At 47.4% G+C, this 23,561-nt stretch overlaps 1 protein-coding gene across 1 annotated transcript in view; it reads right to left on the minus strand.

Annotated features, from left to right (window-relative positions):
• Positions 1-339: 339 nt before the first annotated feature.
• Positions 340-23,561, minus strand: part of LOC133122655 (endonuclease V-like) — a 51,911-nt gene continuing 28,689 nt past the window's right edge. Inside the window, exon 9 of the mRNA XM_061232736.1 lies at positions 340-497. The gene's annotated coding sequence lies outside the window, so the exon portion shown is untranslated. The remainder of the gene's footprint in view (positions 498-23,561) is intronic.

Raw genomic sequence — 23,561 nt, forward strand, 5'->3', positions numbered from 1 at the left:
TGCCCTTTCAGAGCCCACACCAGGGACAGGAAGAGGGCACGGGGGCACGGCCTCATCACCCACGCACGCTTAGCACACAGCGTGCCATTACTGTTAATACGCTGGCAGCACCCCAGATAAACCTCCAAACAGCTTTAAATGCAGATGAGTGCAGTCAGCCCATATAGACACACCAAAAGACAAGACACACACGTCACACAATGCATCAGATTACAGTGGATTTAATATCAATACTGAGAATTATTAAAACTGTGCATGATTATCTTACAAAGAGACACACACACGCACACACACTGACGCACACACACTGACACACACACACAGGCACACAAACACACACACACACGCACACACACTGACGCACGCACACTGACACACACACACAGGCACACACAGGCACACACACGCATTGTTGCACACACTTCACTGGCTGGCCTCCGTGCTGTGCGGTGCAGATCCGTGCGGAGCAGACTCAGAGTAGAAACACTTCCCGGGCCCTGAAACAGAGAAACAGAGAGAGGGAGGAAAGAGTGGTGAGACAGCTCCTCGCCACAGGTATGGGAGGGGGAGAGACAGACAGAGAGAGGGGCCAGAGCTTTGAAAACCCCAACTCCAAAGGTATCTTTCATCTCAGTGGCAGGGGGGGGGTCCATAGCCTGGTGCTTTATAGCATGACATTGAACATTCAGTTTTAATGGACCAATGGTACTTGGAAAGGGCTGTTGCATTGTTTGGTAATGCAGCGAGGGAGGCGTTGCTCTCTGAGCGCTCTCTGTCTTTCGATGGAAAACAACCGTAAGATCATCTCTACTTCCTTCCAAAAGCGCGGCTCCCTCAACACACACAACCCGGGGCTAATGGCTCCACAGAGCTAATTAACACAACCGAGTTAATCAAGAAACCAATCCCCTGAACACGCCACGCAGCCCGGCACTCCAGAACCCGCTGAACCGGCCACCCCGACGGCCGTCTGAACACACGGGCCGCCAGCGGCCTTCCGGAAACACGCCGCCGAACGCACGGCAGCCAGTCGCCCCGACACACGGACACACTGCCCTCTCCTGCTGCGCTGCCTGGCAACAGTCACACTGCCTTATCGCCTCCTCTCATGCCTGGTGTCTTCCAGCGCTCCACCACACCGTGTGTTTGTTTGGTGTTGGGCCTGTGTGTTGGTGTGGTGTAGGGTCTGTGAGTTGGTGTGGTGTGGAGTATGTGTGTTGGTGTGGTGTGGGGTCTGTGTGTTGGTGTGGTGTAGGGTCTGTGAGTTGGTGTGGTGTGGGGTATGTGTGTTGGTGTGGTGTGGGGTCTGTGTGTTGGTGTGGTGTGGGGGTCTGTGTATTGGTGTGGTGTGGGGTATGTGTGTTGGTGTGGTGTGGGGTCTGTGTGTTGGTGTGGTGTAGGGTCTGTGAGTTGGTGTGGTGTGGGGTATGTGTGTTGGTGTGGTGTGGGGTCTGTGTGTTGGTGTGGTGTGGGGGTCTGTGAATTGGTGTGGTGTGGGGTATGTGTGTTGGTGTGGTGTGGGGTATGTGTTGGTGTAGTGTGGGGTATGTGTGATGGTGTGGGGGTATGTGTGTTGGTGTGGTGTGGGGTATGTGTGTTGGTGTGGTGTGGGGGTATGTGTGTTGGTGTGGTGTGGGGTATGTGTGTTGGTGTGGTGTGGGGTCTGTGTTGGTGTGGTGTGGGGTATGTGTGTTGGTGTGGTGTGTGGTGTGGGGTATGTGTTCGTGTGGTGTCGGGGTATGTGTGTTGGTGTGGTGTGGGGTATGTGTGTTGGTGTGGTGTGGGGTATGTGTCTTGGTGTGGTGTATGTGTTGGTGTGGTGTGGGGTATGTGTGTCGGTGTGGTGTGTGGTGTGGGGTCTGTGTGTTGGTGTGGGGTGTGGTGTGGGGTCTGTGTGTTGGTGTGGTGTGTGGTGTGGGGTCTGTGTGTTGGTGTGGGGTGTGGTGTGGGGTATGTGTGTTGGTGTGGTGTGGGGTCTGTGTGTTGGTGTGGTGTGGGGTCTGTGTGTTGGTGTGGTGTGGGGTCTGGTGAAACAGGCTGAGACTGCCCCACTGCGTGGGGGGGAAAGGAAGCCGGCAGAGGGATGGTGTGTGGCTGAGGCTCACACAAGTTCACACGTTGCCAGTGGCCATGGAAACCCGGCAGGGGCTGAACAGAAAAGATGATTACCGCACGAAGGCTGCTCACCCCTCACAACCGCAGGGTTGGGGTCACTTTTCCAAATTGATTCATGAACTCAAATAGAATTTGAATAAAAACCTCTGGGATACAGAATTTGAATCTGCATTGGAATTACAGAAAGTAAAATTTAATTCAGTCAGGACAGCACACGTTTTTAGATTAAATATATTAATGAATATGCAATGTAATTATCTTGGTTTGGCACTAAATGGATCTGCTAGGTAGGTACATCCTTGCCCGCACTGGTGTGCACTAACCTATCCAACAGGGAGCACGACACATCTCCCCTGCTAAACAGGAGAAATACCAAAACCAGCCCAGTGCCGAGAAGCAGATCCAAACAGCAGGAAGAGGCCAGGTGTGGGAGAGTGAGCAGCAGTTCTGTGAGCAGCAAGCGGACAGCAAAGAGCAGCACAGGCAATGAGCAGCACTGGAGACGTCTGAATGACGGTTTAAAAATGTGTGTGATTGGTTGAGTATGAGAACATGTAGAGATGTGTGTATGTGATTGGTTGAGTATGAGAACATGTAGAGATGTGTGTATGTGATTGGTTGAGTATGAGAACATGTAGAGATGTGTGTATGTGATCGGTTGAGTATGAGAACATATAGAGATGTGTGTATGTGATTGGTTGAGTATGAGAACATATAGAGATGTGTGTATGTGATTGGTTGAGTATGAGAACATATAGAGATGTGTGTATGTGATTGGTTGAGTATGAGAACATATAGAGATGTGTGTATGTGATTGGTTGAGTATGAGAACATGTAGAGATGTGTGTATGTGATTGGTTGAGTATGAGAACATGTAGAGATGTGTGTATGTGATAGCTAATAGCTAATAAATAGCACTAATACAAATTAAAATAGTACCACTGTTGTTTCTTATAAATACATTCAAATGGACAAAATACTGATCATAAACTACATTCAAACTTGATGTATGTATTAGCAAAATTCAAATGCAAGGACTGAATTTAACAGTAATTCTCATTCAAATTGAGAGAATTAACCCCAACTCTAAGTGCAGTACAGAATGTGCAATCCATCAATAATTCTCCCCAAACACACTCCCCCCGCCTCCCTCACCTGACCGCTCTCTCTGCTGGAAGAACCCATTCAGGTGTAACAGTACCGATTGACAGGAGGCCACGTTATCCTCTGCGTGGACAAAAACCAGGCTTACGGAGCGGAACCGCTGTAAATGTCAACGGCAGTCCGCATTTAAGACCCACAACACTCATTTACACAAGGCTCAATGTGCAATCCAATTAGCGCTAAGTGGAAGTGATTAGACTTCCATTAGAAGGCAGTCTCTGGGAGAAGTCAATGTGGAGACTGTAACTGCCACAGTGTGTCTGAACAGTGGAGCCTCGGGGAACCAGAGACCCGACTGGACTGCTGGACCGGGCTCTCTCCAGTCTCTAATTTTTCACCTCCTGACTCCTGTCCTTGCTCCTTTTCCTGTTCCTGTTCCTAGCTCCACCCCCCGGGAGAGGCAAGAAAAAGAGGCTGGAAAAGGAAGCGAAGACGAGGAATTTGAGAAAACAGACTGTCCTTCAATCGCCAATTCGAAGCCACGACAGTTACAGGCGTGGCGTATGTGTGGCAGATGGGGAAAAAGGTGGATGCACAGGTTGATCATTTATACGTCATACTTGCACATTCCAAAAAAATACTTCCACAAAGGATGCACTCATGTTTCCTTGCTTCTAGTCAGGTTGGAATTTCCTTTAAGATGAAATGAAAAATAAGTGATTGAAAGACCCCTATCAGTGTGGCACTAATGTAATGGAACCACACTGGATGAGCACTATAAACCAGGAATGACAGAGCAGCTGACCCCAGGTCAGGAAGCAGTGGCTGGTCTCTCTCCATGTTTCAACGAGCCAACACGCCATCAACAGAGCCAGCCTGCTCATATTTCAGAGCAGGTGACTTAGATGAGTTCTTTTTTGCCAGTTTATTTGTATTATACTTTCACTTTTCCTTTTTAACACTTTTACACAATATACAACATTTAAATACATCTATAAAATTATTCAGACTTGATAAAGTCTTTTTACATTTCCAAATCGTGTGAAAAGCTCATGGCACTGTGCGTACAGAGGACTGATAAACCCACATAACACTCACTCGTGAACATACAGTATGGCACTTCCCACCACAAACCTGTACTTCTTTTCTCTGTAAAATCTCCATTCTTATTTGAAAGCTTAGCATTTAAAACCAAACCTATCAAATCGCGAACCGCGAAAGTACACGGACGGCGAATCGCGACAATTAGCCTCATTTTTTAAAAATGGCTACTTTCCACTAATGACAAAAAGTGCAACATGGAGGCTGTGACTCACAGCAAGCTGCCACAAATGAAGCACTCACACCCCCTGAACAGCACGAGGCGGTCCCCCCATCCGCTCTCCAGAGCAGCGCAGATTAACGCCGCTTCTCGGGGAGATGATTAATTACTTGGCCGAGCTCGTGTGGCTGAAAAGCCAGTGAACACGGGGCGCGATACGACTCATGTCACCGCCACTTACTGGAGCGATAAAGGAGCACTGCTGTCCGGCCGCGGCTAACCGCGTTGGAGCAGAATTTTTAACAAGGACACGAGGAGATGAGCAGGACAGCGCGATAATGAGCCTCTCCCACCCAGCGGTGCCTGCGGATCGTTAGGACCCCCAAAGCCTGCAGTCTCGCTGCGCTCAGGCACGGTGACTGACAGTAAGCACCGGATTATGGGATTGAAGCAACCTGTGGCACGTATTCGTCCTACTCACTAACAATGACCAAAAGAAACACTCACATATATACTCACTCTCACACACTCACACGCACACACGAACATACACACGCAGACACAGACACAGACACACACACACACACACATACACACACACACAAACATACATACACATACACACACACACACACACACACACACACACACACACACACAAAAACACACTCAAACATACACACACATACACACACACACACACACAAACACATTCAAACATACACACACATACACACACTCACACGCACACACACACAAACATACACACGCAGACACAGACACAGACACATACACACACACACAAACACACTCAAACATACACACACACACACACACACATACACACATACACACACTCATACACTCATACACTCAAGTGCGCTCACGGTGTTCTGGTGTATGCTAATCAGCGCCTCCTCTTTGGAATAATTGCAGCTGTCTGGAAACGCTTATCAACCCTAAGCGTTGCTCCACATGGCGAGAGGAGCCCCATGGAGTGGCCTGAGGTGCGTAATTAGGCCTGGCGCTCTGACAGGGGCAGGGAGAATGGGTGAGCCACACTAATGATCCACACACACATAGCACCTTTACAGTTCCGCTTCCCTCCACGAAGTTCTCTGAAGCCGAGCACACCGGTGGCCCAGACAGGACTCACGGAGCAGCCATCACACCGCAGCTGCGGAGAGGTCAGACCACCGGAGCGTAACATCACTCCAGAGTCACGGAATATTCCACATCCTTCCGGAGTAATGATGAAGAGACAGGTCACTCTTTCTGAGCTCACGGTGTCCTCTGGTGAGGTTTTCACAACCAGACTAGGTTGCTACCGGTGATGGGTTGCGCTGTCACCTCTATGATCTCAGACTGACCCCAGAAAAGTTCCGTCAGACCTTTGCACACCACAGGAGTGATCATCTATCACTGCTCGAGGCCTTGCGCTTCACTACGGTAACTAATAAACATAATAAACCTCGTAAGCATATAGACTTAACCTCAGCTAACCTAACACTGCTGCAAACATAACGCCAGTAGAGCAACACTGCACTCCAGTACCCCCCACACAACGCATGGCTTTAACTTCATTAGGAGAATGCATCTCATTTCTGAATTCTGCATTTTTTGAGAATAAAAACAGTCTAACAAACAAAGTGAAGGTAGAATGATGCCCCTGGGTGGGAAGTCCTTCATAAAATAAATTTAACAGAAAGTGCTGAGAGGGTGGGTGAGGGAAATGCTTTCATAATCAGATTCAAAAGGCTCCTCTCCCCCTCATAACACAAATACACACACACACACACACACACAGAGCTGAGCAGTCTGGGCAATAAGCTGAATTAAGCAAAAGCACCATACGCCACAGTACGTACAGTATGTGTGGCAATAATGATGAATAGCATCCGTAAGGAGAGCGGTAAGATGATAAACACACACTCTTACAGCCATTATGCAGGCCATGGTGATGTCACTCTCGGCCTGAGCTCATCAGGTCCCCGCAAACGCCCCGGCGACCGCCATTACGGCTCAGTCCGCCTCGGCCGCTTCGCTCGACAGACCTCTCCGCGCTTCGGCAGCGGCCCGCCTCAGCTCCTCCACCCGCAGGAAGTCTCACACGGCTCAAATGCCATCCATCGCTGGCAGGGCAGAGCGCTGAGCGCAGCGGTGAGAGAGGGTGACTGCCTCCGTAAAGCAGATCTCAGGGAAGCTTCTAAAGGAGCGTAGTTACGCACGGACACCGGGCACAGCGGAAACCATCGGCGCGGACATGGGGAAGAGGACGGAAGGTGCAAAAACAAGCGAGCAATGTCAGGAGCAGTCTAAAATCAGAACGTGGTGGGAGCATACGCAGCCGTGCCCACGTCTGCAACGGAAATAACACGGGCAGGGCCGGCTCCGAGGTTCAAGAGGGGAGGGAGCAGCGGCTGGCTAGGAGAGCCAGGAGAGGCGTTAAAACAAACATCTTCACACGCCGCGAGATAAAACGGCTCCTCCGCCCCGGCTCAGTGGCCCCGCCCGCACGCCTCCATTTTGAACGGGAGAAGCTGAAGCTCTGCTCCTTGTGCTGCAAACCAATAAAGACAAATGATGTGGAGCGTAGCAGCTGTGCACGCGTGTGATGGAGGAGGGTGGGGCTGGACCCCAACCCCAGCACCAGACTGGCTCCTTCTCCAGGTTATACAGATTGAGAACCCCTCCCCCCCTCGCCCATAGAAAACACAAAAGCTTGCTAATATGGCACATTCATCTCGAACGAAGCTGCCACCACCTAGCAGATGTTCCTTCATCTCACACACAGCCTGTCATAAATACTCATCTGCGTTATACTTAAAGAGCGAGCTAACACTCAGCTCAGCACTCTGAATCAACGCCATCGCACGTCACTACAACCACTCTACAACCACCACCTCTTTTACAATTCAGTACAAAGCTTCCGTCAAAACCTCAAATCAAACAACCAGTCTGTTCTCATTAAATACTGTTTTTGACATTCAGTTACCCTGAGCACTATCAAAGCATCCTTCAGCACTGTCTTATTGCAGTTCCTGCCTATAGCTGCATACTACGAATCCATACCTCAGTAGTGATTTGAGACACAAGGATGTGAGAGCATGGTTGGCAGATCATGGTCCATGTACTCACAGCTACTCCAAACATCCATCCATCCATCATCTTAACCCGCTTATCCTGAACAGGGTCGCAGGGGGGCTGGAGCCTATCCCAGCATACATTGGGCGAAAGGCAGGAATACACCCTGGACAGGTCGCCAGTCCATCGCAGGGCACACACACCATTCATTCACACACTCATACCTATGGGCAATTTAGACTCTCCAATCAGCCTAACCTGCATGTCTTTGGACTGTGGGAGGAAACCGGAGTACCCGGAGGAAACCCACGCAGACACGGGGAGAACATGCAAACTCCACACAGAGAGGCCCCGGCCGACGGGGATTCGAACTACTCCAAACATGAAAAAGAGTTTTCACACCTGGATTTCTGTCATCCCTCAGCATAAGAACACGAGAGCAGAGGTGGGCAACAAAGGCCGTATCCGTTTCATGCCAACTTCTGACCTTACTTATTAGCCCTAACATTTCAGTACAAAGTACCTGTTTGCACATATGAACCAATGTGAAATATTTCATTGTGATGTGCAGCAAGGGTAATTTGTGGAAACAAAACCCTGACCACACTCACTGGCCCTCCAGGACTGGAATTTCCCATCCCTGCATGAGAGCCTCCTTTAAGTGCAAGTCTTAGACAATTATCACATTACAGCTCCCTGGTCCTCCAAGTTGATAAGTCAATTGCTTTTTTGTGTGTGTGAATAAAATTCTAACTATGCACAATACATTGAATGTATCGACTTTAATGCAGGTAAATCCTTAAATCCTTGTGAAATGAAAAAAAAAAAAGGTGACTTCAGTTATGAGCAAATATGCAGAGATTATGATGTGGCGATCAGGTGTGCTGGTGGGATTTCACTGACTATCGGAGTTTGTGATTGTAGTGGTGGAGATTTGTTGGCATGAATGCCCTCTGGCTCTGTTTATTGCACAATTTCTGAGTGTAGTGCAGGCCCATTTGTATAACGTCTTGTTATAGAGAGGATATAGTGGTGCCCTTTACTTCTGTCTTTTGTTTGAACACGTAATTTATTAAGAGCGACTGAGTGGAGCCTATAGCCTGCAGACTGGCCTTTTCTCATACGAGTTTGTTTATTCTTATGGTCCACCAGGCCTACAAGGGAATGAATATCCCACTTTCTGTTGATTCTGAGAACCTTACACTTCTCAGCCTTTCTCTATCCCTAAGCACCTAAGAACAGACAACAGAATCTATACCTCGGAGTAAGCATATCTGTTATGTAATGTGTTTTGTAAGATATTTGTTTTCAAATTTAGAAAATGTAGGTCGGAATGTCTGAAAGCCTTGAAACTGCCTGTGTGTTTTTGTCCAGGCTGCAAAAAAAGGGCCTGAATTAAATCAATATAGTTCCCGAAGTTGCATACAGACTTGGCCTATCTATTTTGCGGACTGGATTTCCACTGATTTTAATAGGAACACTATACTAATACTGGGTAGGTCCTCCCCTTTGCTCTTAAAACAGTCTTATTTCTTCATGGCATGGATTCCACAAGATGTTGAAAACATTCCTTTGAGATTCTATTCCATGTTAACATGACTGCATCAAGCAGCAGCTGCACATTCATGGTGTGAATCTCCCATTCTACAACATCCATTCTTTTGGATTCAGATCCGGTGACTGGGCAGGCCACAGAAGAACATTGAACTCATTGTCATGTTCATGAAATGGTGCATTAACATGCTGGTAGTAGCCATTAGAAGATGGGTACATTCACATGGCCAGCAGCAATATTCAAATAGGCTGTGGCATTCAAGTGATGATTGATTGGTATTAACAGGCCCAAAGTGTGCCAAGAAAACATTCCCCACACCATTACACCACTGCTAACAGCCTGGACTGTTGACACAAGGCAGGTCGGGTCCATGGATTCATGCTGTTGGTGCCAAATTCTGACCTTGCCATCTGTATGCCTCAGCAGAAATCGAGATTCATCAGAGCATGCTACGTTTTCCAGTATTCAAATATCCAGTTTTGGTGAGCCTGTGCCCACTGCAGCCTCAGTTTTCTGTTCTTGGCTGACAGAAGTGGAACCCGACGTGGTCTTCTGCTGTTGTAGCCCATCCGACTCAAGGTTCGGCGTGTTGTGCATTTCTGCTCACCACAATTGTACAGAGCTGTTGTCTGAGTTACCATAGCCGTTATCTCCGTTGACCTCTCTCATCAACAAGGCATTTCTATCCGCAGAACTGCCACTCACTGGAAGTTTTTTGTTTTTCGCACCATTCTGAGTAAAATCTAGAGACTGTTGTGCGTGAAAATCCCAGGAGATCAGCAGTTACACAAATACTCAAACCAGCCCTGGCACATACAATCATGTCACAGTCAAAATCACTGACTACGCATTTTTTCTCTATTCTGATGGTTGATGGTTGACGTATCTGAAGCTCCAGACCCGTATATGAATGATTTTATGCATTGCAATGCTGCCACACGATTGGCTGATTAGATAATCGCATGACTAAGTAGGTGTACATAGGTGTAATAAAGTGCTCAGTGAGTGTAGGTACATGGCCTTACAACCAATTGCATATGGATTGTACCTTATCTACCTTATATGTTCGGTTGTTTGTTCTATGACCTTGATATGTACTGTTTTGTATGTTGCTTTGGATAAAAGTGTCTGCTAAAAGTAATGTAATGTAATGTAATGTAATAGGCCTCGGATTGAACCCAGACCGTGCCAGTGCTGACTGTGGCCAGTAGCTCCATAGGCTGACGCCCAATTGGCGTGGCCCCACAGAATGGGAGTGTTCAGAATCGGAGGTGGTTACGTTTACAACGCTAACTGATGCTGGTCTATCTGACACACGTACAGAGAGGGCTTCCAACAACATCGCTCTGTGTGAGGTTAGCTGAAGTCCGCGGTGTGTAGAGGAACAGCTGGCGACATCATGGGTGTATGTCTACACCCGAATCAGCAGTGGGATTCACACGTATGCGGAATCAGAATATACCCAGCCCAAATTTGGGCGGCAAACAAAGAGACTTAAGTCAACATTTAGGTACTTGATGATAATAATCAAAAACATGTCATATTATTCAATGTGTGTTAATGTGTAACACATTTTCCCCGTCCACCAGCAAAAAACAGTTATGTTGCCATAGTGAGCAATCCATAAGTGAATTATGTGTGGAAACGGATAGCGGTGGTACAGATGTTTAACCATACTGTAGGAAGTTGCAAGCGATTGTCAATCTGCTCTCATTCTAAAGGCTTTACTTATTGCTATAAACATTACATGAGCGTTTTCAAATTGATGTAAACAGGAGAGCAATCAGCGCACGGCAGCTCTTGACAGGTTTGATTCAGGCAGCTGAAAGAAATCTCAGGCAGATAGCGGATTTACACACGCACCCGTAAGGCTCTAACGCGTTGCATAACCGGGGCCTCAGCCCGATCTCAGCCTTATCTTTAAATGGAACGTATGGAGATTGACATTTTATTTGTGATATAATCTCACACGAAGCGAAAGGGATGAGATGATGAAGGACTCTGCGCTGAGCCGTGAGGACTACCACGGAGACGCAGAGAAATCAATGTCCTGGAGGCAGCGGGGCATGAGCGATCATTCTGAGCGATGACTTCGATGCGGAGCACGAGAGCCCAGCAGCCCCGGAGCCTCCGCTGAAGACAGATGTGAAGCGGGACCGCAAAGTTTAGCGTGGCTTTCGTTTCTGCCCGCCGGCTGGAATGGGTAACAGGACCGCGAAGTTTAGCGTCGCTTTCGTTTCTACCCGCCAGCTGGAATGGGTAACAGGACCGCGAAGTTTAGCGTGGCTTTCGTTTCTGCCCGCTAGCCGGAATGGGTAACAGGACCACAAAGTTTAGCATGGCTTTCGTTTCTGCCCGCCAGCTGGAATGGGTAACAGGACCACAAAGTTTAGCGTCGCTTTCGTTTCTACCCGCCAGCTGGAATGGATAACAGGACCGAGAAGTGTAGCGTGGCTTTCCGTTTTTGCCCGCTAGCTGGAATGTGAAAATAGCATATCGGATGGGTTAGCTCAGTGTTGCCAGAAAACAACACTTTCGCTTTAGGACACTTTCCTTCATTAAAAAATGCTAAGAAATGTCAGAGAAACCGTTGTTAGCAGCTCTAAGGCTGCACATAGTTCAATCTTCAGGGTTGAAAACATTTTAACCTGCCACGCTCTAAGCTAGTCTGTTTTATAGGCATGTGTGTACACGAGAGTGGGGGCTATATATTACCTGCCTAAGTAGTACTCTGTATTTTGCTTGCTTTTTTGTGTGGCTCATACACCCGAATAGCATCAGAATAGCATTCTTCCGTATCCATCTTCTGTAAAGTGAACTCACTGATAATATCACATCGCTGGAGCGTTCTACAGCTCAGAAGCTCCCGTGTCAGCACTGCACACACTCGGGTTAAAAAGGCAAGTAGCATGAGAAAGTCAGTCCCATACTCCGAGCAGGAGTGACATAACCGCGGTTGTGCGCGGCATAGTGTGTGAGCTAAGTTTCATTAAGAGGCCGAACGGTGTGAAATTTAATCAAAGGGTGGCTGACTGCAGCGGAAACGATGACAGCCCAACTGTCAGGCCACGGCTGTATCAGTGATGACCTCGCCACTGACGACAATCAGCCACGAGGCGCTGAGCTGACCACATCGATCAAAACTCTCACATCCGCCGGCGGCTTTGTTCTACCCTCCCAAGGTGCCATTTTGGTTAGTGATTGGCCAGGAAGATCTGGCTAGTGGGTATAACTGGACAACTCGGCAACGTGTCAAATGAAAAAGCAAAAATGTAAGGTGAAAATGAAAAAAGGGCACAATCTAATCAGAACCTTGTATTTTGATACAGAAACTGAATATGACGGCCTCCTGTCTCCAGGGCAGCTCCTGCTTTGCTATCTTTCTCATGCAGTGAAGCCATGCTCACCTAGTGCACCCTGTTCCCACCCCACTCCACCCCCACAGACGGTCAGACACTCATTCCACTCACTTATTTTTCTCCACTGTTTTCCTTTCCTGATTCCTGACCCAGAAATCCATCAAGGTCCGCTATCTTTAAGGACATTCCAACCCCTTAAATTTTCCTTCTAGATGTTAGAAGTAGACGTTAAGAACTCCCAATCTTTCCTTTGAGCAAGAAAACACATCATTTGTGGAAGTATTTTTTCAGAAAGCCATACTGGCGTGGTTTCAAACTGACGTTTGAAGGAGCAAGGGCATTCCGTTTGCCTAATTCACATTTCCTAGATTTCCCGTCTTCACTTATTTTTCTTTCATCTATTTCTGGCCTCTCCCGACGGGTGGAGCAATGGGGAAAGAAAAGGAGAAAAGAAAAAGAAAAATAGGAGAAAGTGGAATTGGAAAAATTGGATTGGAACGAGCCCATGAACGCCTCGGTATAAACACGCTGCTCCAGACTCACACATCCAGCACCGGTACGGAGTTCTCTTCACTTACATCACCATTAATACAAGCAATTAACACATGCTTCACCTCGGAGGGGAACGAGTCCGCTCCGCAGATGTAACACACACCTTTTCGGCAAACCCATTTATTTGCACCGAGACAGCTCGGTTAATTAAAAAGGACACTTTAATAGCTTCCTTCAGCTAAATCATAATACGCAGAGACAACAGGCACTTTCTGGCAGAGCGGTGTGTGTGAGTGGGGCAGGGAAGCAGTCTATTGGTGACAGAGGTGTGGTTTTTTGCAAGATTGTACTGCCAGAGTATTGTTTTTTTAAAACCGTGCTATTGTCTCTCACACTGGGACACATGCCAGCTGAATTCCGCTTTTGTGCTGAGTGTTTTCTGTGCACTTTCCTCCAGACATGCGGTATATGTACAGAATTATTATCTTACGGTGAAGTGAAGTCATGTGGGGAATAATGGCTGTTTTCATATACTCAAAATAACCTTTATTCAATACAACATCAATTCACCATAAGATAATCATTTGACCAAGCTTTATTGATTGACATTTTGCTACTTAAAGCTTGACCAGAATGTAATGTACTGGTTAATGGTGTAATGTTTCCTGCTGCATATTCTACACCTCGCTTTTAGATTGTATACCATACACTATTTTGCAGTATATATACAGTATATTTTATATATACACTGCAAAATAACCTTTGTGTTTTCGTTGTGCAATGTGACTTAAAATAAAAAATTCTTGCAAGTAGAAAATATTAGCTGATTTTAAATTACTGCTTGTTTGACAAGTGACATTTTCTAACACCATTAGCAAATCATGAAATGAGGTAAACGGTTTCACCTCAATATTTTTTCTTTTTTAGCAAAAAAGTAATAGAACTAAGATTTTAAATCTAAGTATAAGACTAAAATACTTGTTCAGACTGAGTTTTTTTTGCAGTGTATAGTGAGACTGAAGTAAATTAATTGCATGTTAGCGCCTGTCTGCATTAGTCCATAAAGTCTTCTCAGTACAGAAGATTCTAAGGTGTTAATATTTCATGTCATGCCAATGAATACATTCCTAATTTATCAATAACAATTTTTATGAATTATCTCCCTGGACTAAAGCACATCTGGTTGCAAATCGGTGCCTTAAAATGAACGGCCGCATTTCGGTCTAGCCTTCTTCCATGTTTCAATAGCATTTCACAGAAGCGTGTCGGGGGGATGGAAGGGAAAATGTAAAATGACTGTTTCTTGCTGGCCACCGATCCAAAAACGCCCAATTAAACTGATGAAGCAGCGGGGGACGAGGGCCTGGGAGATACGGTGACCTTGTGAGTTTACGGGAGTCACCGTGAGTCACCGCGGAGCTGACACAGGCGAGTCAGAGACTTGCGCTGAAGCGGTCACTGACCCCCCCGGGGCCTGCCTCCCCCGGCCTGCCAGGCACCGCGGCCCCGTCCCAACGCGCCGCCTCTCCCAGTGATTCAGCCACCATCAAATCGCACACAGAGGCGTACAGGGGTACGCAGGGCCCGCCCACAGCACTACACGAGGCTGAACGAGACGGCAGCCATTTTATGGGGCTCAACCCAGGGCGCAACGATTCAGATATATGAGCGCAATTTACCACTCGCTATAAGCATAGCTTATTAGCGTGTTATAAATAATAATACTATAAACACTTATTTTTATAGCATGTTACAAACAAGAAAGGCACGTAATAAATCAAATTCATCATTATTATTGATTTTTTTAAGGTGACCTGAAACCTGGCAGTAGTCTATTCATAAACCCTGCAATGGATAAACCTGTCAATGACCATGACAGCTGTTATAGAAGAAAAAGACACTGACGACATGTCTGGTGAGTAAGACGGCACATCTCCTGTCCAAGGGCATCCCTTTTTGGGTTAACAGAGACAGAAACTCTTCATTGTTACAGGCTGAGACAGTGTTACCTGGTGAACTGGTTTAGTTTACAGTGGGGGCTTTATGTTGGTGTGTTTTATATGTGTCAGGCAGCAAAGCAGAAGAACCAGTAGCACCCGGGAAGTGTGCTGAATCGAGGTTTTTATTCAGTCCAGACAGTTTAAACAGAAACGGGTCAATTGCCAGCAAACAGAGGCAATGAGGCAAAGGGTAATCCAGGCAAGGTTGATGTCACAAAAGCAAATGTAAAAGCAAATGTTTGTTTACCAGCAGGCAGTCCGACCAGGCAACGGTACAGATGGTAAAAGAAAACGTAATCACAGAGTTCAATTCAAAGTCAAAAACAGCAAATCCAAACAGAGACAAAATCAGTAATCAGAAAACAAAAGTCGGGGTAAAGTCAAAACACGGATCAAGCAATCAAGAAAGCACTGGAGAGTCAGAGGACATAGAAAAATACTGAAACAGGACAAATACAGATCATGAAAGAACTGCACGGAGACTGACAATATGCTTCTATCAAAGGGTACACTGGGTCTGTGTACTGAGGTGCTTTTAGGTGATGTACTGGCTGTTTGATTCTGTCAGGTTCCTGGCTGAGCGGGGAGCCCTCTGTCCATCTGCAAGGCAGCACGAGCACTAATCAGGAGAAGAAAAGCCCCACAGACTTCCTCCTACCACCTTTTCAGGGGAATATTAAGTGAGCGCTATTACAGCTCACAGCCTGCTTACTCCCCAGTGATGGACTCACTGTTCATTTTCCTGCGATTTTACCATCAGCACAAAGGCTTATGAGAAGCAGCTAATGAGCCTGAACTGTTCTGCCTTCATTACAGCTCTTATTGTCCTGTGTGCTGGCCCTATGGCTCGGCTGCTCCACAGGTCCTGAGGTCAGGCCTGCACCGTGCACACAGGACTCCAGCACCGAGACCGCCGTTTACCGCTTAAGACCCGATAATTACGCATAGGCGTGAGAGCTGTTTCAATACGTATGTAACGTATGGACACAGGTGTGGTTTGAGCAGGGATCAAAGCTGCCTTAGGAAGCAAAGGGCACATCTCCCGACAATACGGCTCGAAGACAGTTTATCGTAAAAGAGATCAAGTCCTTACCTCGACAGTACACACTTTGGCTCACGTTCTTTGGCTCGTCTCCACCGAGGAAGATATTTTTAGGCCTTTTTCAGCTTTATTGGACAGTATAGTATAGAGAGACAGGAAGAATGGGAGCGAGAGAGAGGGGAAGACAGGCGACAAATGTCGGACGGTCGGATTCGAACCGCCGACGTCGCGGCTCGCAATGAGCACGCGGTCAGTGCTCTACAGGCTGCGCCCCCAAGGAACCCGTTTTAGTTCTTTATGGAACCCTCCATCATAGGTGTGAAGTGTGAAAGCTCCCAGACAAAGAACAATTCTAACTGACAAAAAGCCGATGAATTAGACAGGGCTCTTCTACGGAAGGGTGTAGTGGCGACATCGCCGTCTCCGGTGGACAAACCAGAAGGGAAGCCGCAGGCAGAGCCACATCTAACCCGGCCTGCTGGGCAGCCACGTTACTTTCACATTATAACACCGGCGCGACAAACCACTTTTCAGAACTTAACTTTTAAGCTCGCGGCAAACGCACCGCGCGGCTCAATGACAAGCCGCGCGGAATGAGGACGAGGGTATCGATCGGCGGCCGAGGAACCGCGCGCAGGTCAGGTGCCGTAGCTCACCCAGGCACTTCATTCTCAGAGTGACAGCGACCCATATTACAGTTTCACAAGAGAAACCTCACGTGTGCGTGATGAAGTCGTTTTTCAAAGTAACAGCAATAAAATCTGATTTTATAGGTTCCTACAGGCTAACAGACCTGTGCGCACACACGCAAGTGCACATATACAGACACACATATACCCATACCCACGCACAAACACACATTCACACACATTCATTCACACACACATCACTTTTATGTGCTGGAGTCAACAGATTGTACCTCACAAATGAGCACACAGCTGTTTTGCAATGCAGGTCAGGATATTACCAGCTCAGAAGCCATGTTAGATATTCCACTGAAAAGGCTCCATAAACATTGGCAATTTTTGTAAATTTTCTCCGAAGCTGGAGTTTGGTGCAACAGTCTTTGAGGGCTTTGCACTTTAATATTGATAATCTTCACCGGAGAGCTGAGGTAAACTGAAGACGACTTTATCACGGGTTGCGACGTCCAGGCTACTCTTATGCCTGGTGTCCAGTATTATGCCAATACTGCCCTGCTCAGTATATCCCTGCCTCCATAAAAATGTCACTTCTACAGCGAGGTGCTGTGGGGTCAAAGCGTGCGGGTCAGAGGAGGTTTCCCGAAGTGCGCCGCTGAGCCGGTGGACAGAACGGGGGGTGTCCTCCGTCATCCCCGCTCGCGGCTCCTACGCCACGCGGCTGAAAGAGCCCACTCTGAACGCCACCGAGCCGGTGGACAGAACGGGGGGTGTCCTCCGTCATCCCCGCTCGCGGCTCCTACGCCACGCGGCTGAAAGAGCCCACTCTGAACGCCACCAGCCCACCGCCTCCCGTGACAGGGGGAGAAAAAAAGACAACAGGAACTACTGTAGCCGACACGGCCGATTGTGCACGGCTCACCCGGCCAGCCCTCGACAGGCCGAGACCGGCAGCTCCTCGCCTCTGATTACCGTCCTGTCAGAGCGCAGGGCCGGCCAGGGCGCCGGGAGAGAGGTGTTCTCCAGAGAATCCACGGAGCAAAATAAACACCCCGCAGCAGCAGGGACGGTGAATCGCGGGAAATACTGTAAATACTGCATCCGTGCTCAACGCTCTTCGAGCAACCCATGTGGAGAGGGAATTAGGAAAAGAGCAAAGCGGGGCGCAAGAAGCATTTGAAACGGGGTTTGAGTAAATATACATTTCACTGCATCAGTAGTGAGAGGATTGTGATTTAATTTGGATGACTATGTGTCAAATGTATGGTTGCGCTGGTTGGTTTTTTAGAAGGCATCTCTTCCATCCCTCTTCCAGCCCTTCCGTCTTTGGTTCTTTCTGAATGTTGAATGTTGAACATTTCTACTGCAATATTTACTTGAGAGGTGGAAATGGTCCCCAAGGCATATCTGGCTCAAGGTCTCAGTTGAGCAGAACTGGGAGAAATGCTCTAGGCTATGTCTGTTCCTGAGCAACTTGTAGAGGAATTCAGATTCAATGAAGCCTTTGTGTTGCAGCTAGTCCTGTCTGCAACACCCTCATTGTGCTAAAGTTTGGTGCCCATTATTGTACAAGGCATGAAGTTCTTTTCAGTGATGAAGAATTCATAAATTTCTGCCCAGCGCTCTGTTCACAGAACTTTCAGCTTCTGGTCTCTATTCAACAGGTTATAAAAGCAAATTGAGGTTCATTTAATTACGCGATGTGAAATCCTGCACAAACAGACACAAATGTCTGGTCAAGAGCCACTGCTGCAAAGCTTGCCAATAAGCAGGGCAAGCTTAATCTCTTCACTTCGGTTTTCACGTTCCTCCAAAAATGGGTTTGGTTTGGTTTATTACAGTAAATGCCCTTGGAAGGGAATTATAAACATTTTCTGAATGCAGGCCCTGCTCTTCCTGTCAGGAATTATTCTCCTTTATTACGTCGGATCAATTGTCTCCCCTCGCAAACAGACAGTTCCAGGAACAAGTGCCTAACGGCTCCAGAAAACAGAATTATGGCAAACGAAAAAAAAAAAGAAGCTATCTCCTGCAACACCAAATAATACATAGTCCGTGCTGAGTCACAGTACTGCCAATGGATCAACAGGCGGAGGGCTCATCCATACGTTCAGACGGTACGAGACGTGGGCTTACATATCCAGAGACGCACATCCAGAGGCTTCACTTCCTTCACTCGGCCGATGCCAGGGCAGGTGGATGAGGCAGATTATGCACAGCTGGACCTCAAAGGTTTCCCAGAAATGATCACCGGTCCCTCCGTGCGCGCGGATGTGACAGCCACGGGGCCGGGGACGGGCGGGCGAGACGGAGTCGTGACAGCGAGGCGGGCGAGCTCAGGGAAACGCGGCGCGGTGGGGGAGTTTTCGGAGCGCCGGGTCGTCCGGGAAAGTCACGCAAGCCCCAGTCAGCCTGCTTCTTATTCATTGTTTTGAAAAGCTTTTGGAAGGAGACGGTAAGGGCTGGCGAGGGCTGGCGGTGAACGCGGGGGCTGCGTTTTTCCCTGCATGTTAAATGCGGCTGATTGATGGAGACTAAACGGCCTGACTCCAGTCCGGAGCACGAAGCGCGACAGAGCCTCACCTCATTGAGAGCTCCCCCGGGGGCCAGCGTCACCGAGAACAGCACTGCCAGCCGCAGAAAGGGGTGTTCTACAGCTGCCAACCTAATTACCCACCATGCCCTTGAGAGGGTCCTAGAAAAGAGAAATGAGAGCTTTTCCGGAACATGTCGTGGGGGACAAACAGAACAGCCCCCCTTCCCCTTGACTGAACAATGTTATTTTAGCAGGCTGGTGGCTATGTAACTACACCGACTTTGAATCAATTGAATGCGTCACAGGCTTCAAATCTCACCGTCACCAAGTCCTACTTCAGCGATCAATACTAGAGCGAGGGGAACAATTCATGCTCCTATGCCACTTTAGGATATCTATCTATTTAGGTATAATAGGATTTTGTATTTATGAATTGCACTGCTGGCTGTATTTGCTGTTTATTACTTCGGTTTGGCAGGTGTGTCTTAAAAAAAGGAGAAAAAGAGGAGAACCACCATCACTGCTGCTGCTACCACTACTCCTACTACTACTACTATACCACTGATGCTGCTGCTACTACTACTACTGTTACTATAACTACTGCTATACTACTACTACAATAACTACACTACTACACTACTGTTACTATAACTACTACTATACTACTACTACAATAACTACACTACTACACTACTGTTACTATAACTACTACTATACTACTACTACAATAACTACACTACTACTATACTACTACTACTACTACTATACCACTGATGCTGCTGCTACTACTATTACTATTACTAATGTTACTATAACTACTACTACTACTACTAGTACTACTACAATAACTACACTACTACTACTGCTGCTATAACTACTACTACTACTACTACTACTACGACTACTGCTGCTATAACTACTACTATTACTACTACTACTACTATAATACTACTACACTACTACTACAGCTATTCTATAACAAGTATTCATACTACTATACTACTACTACTACTACTACTACTACTACTACTACTACTAATAATAATAATAGTAATTCCATATGGCTCATATGTCACCTTGACAAAGAATCACTATTTGTTTGAAATGCTGATACAGAAAGACTGTGATACATGAAAAGCCTGGGCCTGCACTGTAGAAATGGTGGAACCACACTGTGCCGTTTGCTTCAGTACAGAAGCCAATGATATTTCACTACAACACAGAAATATGACAATATCTACATGTCCTCGTCACCAGACTGAGAGTGATAGCCTACTGAGTGTGGTACTATTTCTTACGAAATAAATCACGCTACCCCCTCATACGCACACACACACACGCACAGGCGCGCTGCGGTGTCCTTTGGGAGTGGGGGCTGCATGACTGCAGCATGAAATACACAGGGTGAGTCAGTGCTGCAGGAGGGGGCATCCGTTCGTGCTCAGGAAGGCGGATGGATGGAGCCGTTTTTCTCCCAGAACGTGACATCCGGAGCGGGGGGGGGTGGAGAGAGGCGGGGGGGCGGGCCGACAGTACATCATACGAGCGGCGCTCCGAGTGGGAAGAGGTCTGCGCGCGATGCCTGGACTCCAGCGCTCTGACAGGAGGGCGATAAAAGCAGCCGGGGCCAGATGAGTGTGTTATGGCTGCTCCTGGAGCGCCCGTATTCATCTGTGTCACTGATCTCTCACTCACACGCCAGCGCTGGCCGGCTTTGCCCAATCCATCTCAACGGACGGCAAGCGCCACCACAAGTCACCCCGGTGTCACGCGCGTCATATCAATAAACGCTATAAATACTGCAAATAATAGACCCTACAGACACTTGAGCTGAATTCCGCCTTTGTGGGCCTCGCGTGACACTCAAACAGATTACCCACAGTCCCGCCTGCACACCCGTCAGCCAATGGACAGCACTAGCGTACTACTTGTACTAAATTTCAGGCTGATTTTCATTGAAACGTAGTGTGAATAGTACGTTAAGTGTGCAACGCAGACTTATTTTTTCTAAAACCAGGAATAGCTGTAATAACCGCAATGAATCGTCCGACAGCAAATAATGTAAACAGCAAATGTGTTTTGAATTTCTCGAGGTAATACGCACGTCAACAAATGGTGATGCATGCCGATTTGTTCAATGTTGAGCGGAGGATTTCAGCGGCTTTAACGGAAGTTAGGGGAAACGTGTCGCCGGGCTGGGGCTTTTTCCGGGAGGTCTGCCCGACGCCGGGGTAAATCCGCAGCTGACGGGAACGCCTCAAGCTATCGGAACTCGTTTTGGAGGTCTCTGAATTAAGAAACGAACTGGGAGCACTGCGGCTCGCTAAGACTGTTTGAAGCCAAGATCACAAAAGCCCCCTGTCACCTGTTCACAAACACAGACAGTGCCTCTGAAACAGGTGGGAAAGGCAAGCCGTCACACCCGTCAGTGAACCCCACTGTGCCTGCAGAACACGTCCAACAAGACAGAAGATACAAATGACCCCAATCCGACTGTACTCTCGCTATCATTTTTTCCCCTTTCCGCCCAAAGGTGCGTAGCCGTGATTGCAGGAAATTAGATGACATTGATTCGGGACTAGAGATACAAAAACAGCATCGATTTTCTCATTTAAAGTGAGAACTTTTATTTGTAGTAGCAGCGAGAGGAACATCGGTCTTGGCAGCCGGATCAGCGGCTAAGTGCACAGCGGTAATATCACCCCCCCCGAACGGCACGCTGTCCAAACGGGTCTTCTCTCACAGACTCCTCTCCCTGTGAGTGCTGTGTTCAGAGCAATGCAACAGGTACCAGCTATCAGAGGTAGAGAAGACCGAGCCAGGGGCACGGCAGGGAGAGGGGTCACAACCAAAAAGCCCACAAAAAAACCAACCTTCTGCCTTCCCAGAGAGACCCAAATACGATGTCCTGGGGACCAGCTCTCCAGTGCACTCTGCACCCTGTATTATGGCATGCCCATTTACCTTTATTTAACCAGGGAGGCCAGCCGGGAGCCATTTTGATTCTCTCTGTGATGATGACCTGATGAACCGACTGACTGTCTGATTGATTCACTTACTGCAGCAGGCAGGATGAGTGACATCACACAAATTCACTTCAGCGAAGACCAGGGGAATCGGACAGGGAGGGCCAGGGATTACAGTGTACAGAAGTATGAAGCAAACCCGTTTTTTGGAGGTCAGTTCGGTAATCCGACCTCAGTCAACCCGGCTAGTTCCACCTAAGTCACTCTAGGTTCCTGAGGCCGCCCAGCAGAAACACAAACCCCCTGTCTGGGAGTGGTCACGGGGGCCACTCCACCAGATCCAGGCCCACTGGTTCACACTGTGCTGTATGTTTCTATAGAAGCGTTACATGTGCACATATACATGCTAAATTAAATATCATGAAGATTTGATACACTCAAAAGTCCAACGTTTCAAACTTGGAAACGAACAGTGGATATTGAAACTCCAGAGCTATACATAAGATAAGCCAGGCTTATTTCGGGATCAATTAAACGCACAGCCAGATACTGTGGAATAGAGACTAATCCTAAAACAAATCAGCCTAAAGCCTGTTTTATACTCAACTGAAATCGCAGAATGTTCGTGAACGTTCAAGCGTTGCCCGACATTGACTGTGGTCTTTGTTAAAATGTAAAATATATTGAATTTATGAAGTATAAACTAAATGTCACTGTGACCAGCGATGGTGCTGGTTGCAGCAATAGTCGCCCGTCGGGGTATAAACCAGCCTTAATGCTCACCGTCTGTCCGGGAAGAACCCTGCTATATTTTTCTTACTCCTGTTCTTCTCATCTGCTTTTTTCTATTTTCTTTTCTACTTTTACCTGACCACCAATGTGCCCTATTAGCTAAGACTTCAGCTTGGAATAGTTTTCTCTTGTAGCTGCTCTCCCTTTCTGTTTGCCTTATAATAACAGCATAATACATTTTATTCATGAAGTGCCTTGCTTAATTATGCTCAAAGCGCTCTCCGAATAAAAGCAACAAGACACAATAAGAAGAAAGTGATAATAGACAAAGGGGCAGACTAATAGCAAAAATAATAAAATAAGTAAAAATGTGATAATGCGATTAAAAGAAACTATTCACAATAACACAGTATATTAAAAGCATGTGCTACAAACACAGAATAACAGTGTCCACAGGTGCTGTACTGTAATTCAGTTAAAAGAAGAGGAACCAAAGGTAGCTTCTAGCTCCTTCCATAACGCGTCAGTAGAGCACATCTCTCTCCCTCCAGCACCCCTCTATCTCTCCTCCATGCTCAGGTTCTATCTGTTTTCCCCATCTCTCTCCAGTTTCTCCGGTCACCCTTTTTTCTCAGCACTTGCTCTTGTCCCCGTGCGTCGAGTGGAGGCAGCGA

Source organism: Conger conger, chromosome 2 (assembly GCF_963514075.1).
Source record: "Conger conger chromosome 2, fConCon1.1, whole genome shotgun sequence".
NCBI lineage: Eukaryota > Metazoa > Chordata > Actinopteri > Anguilliformes > Congridae > Conger > Conger conger.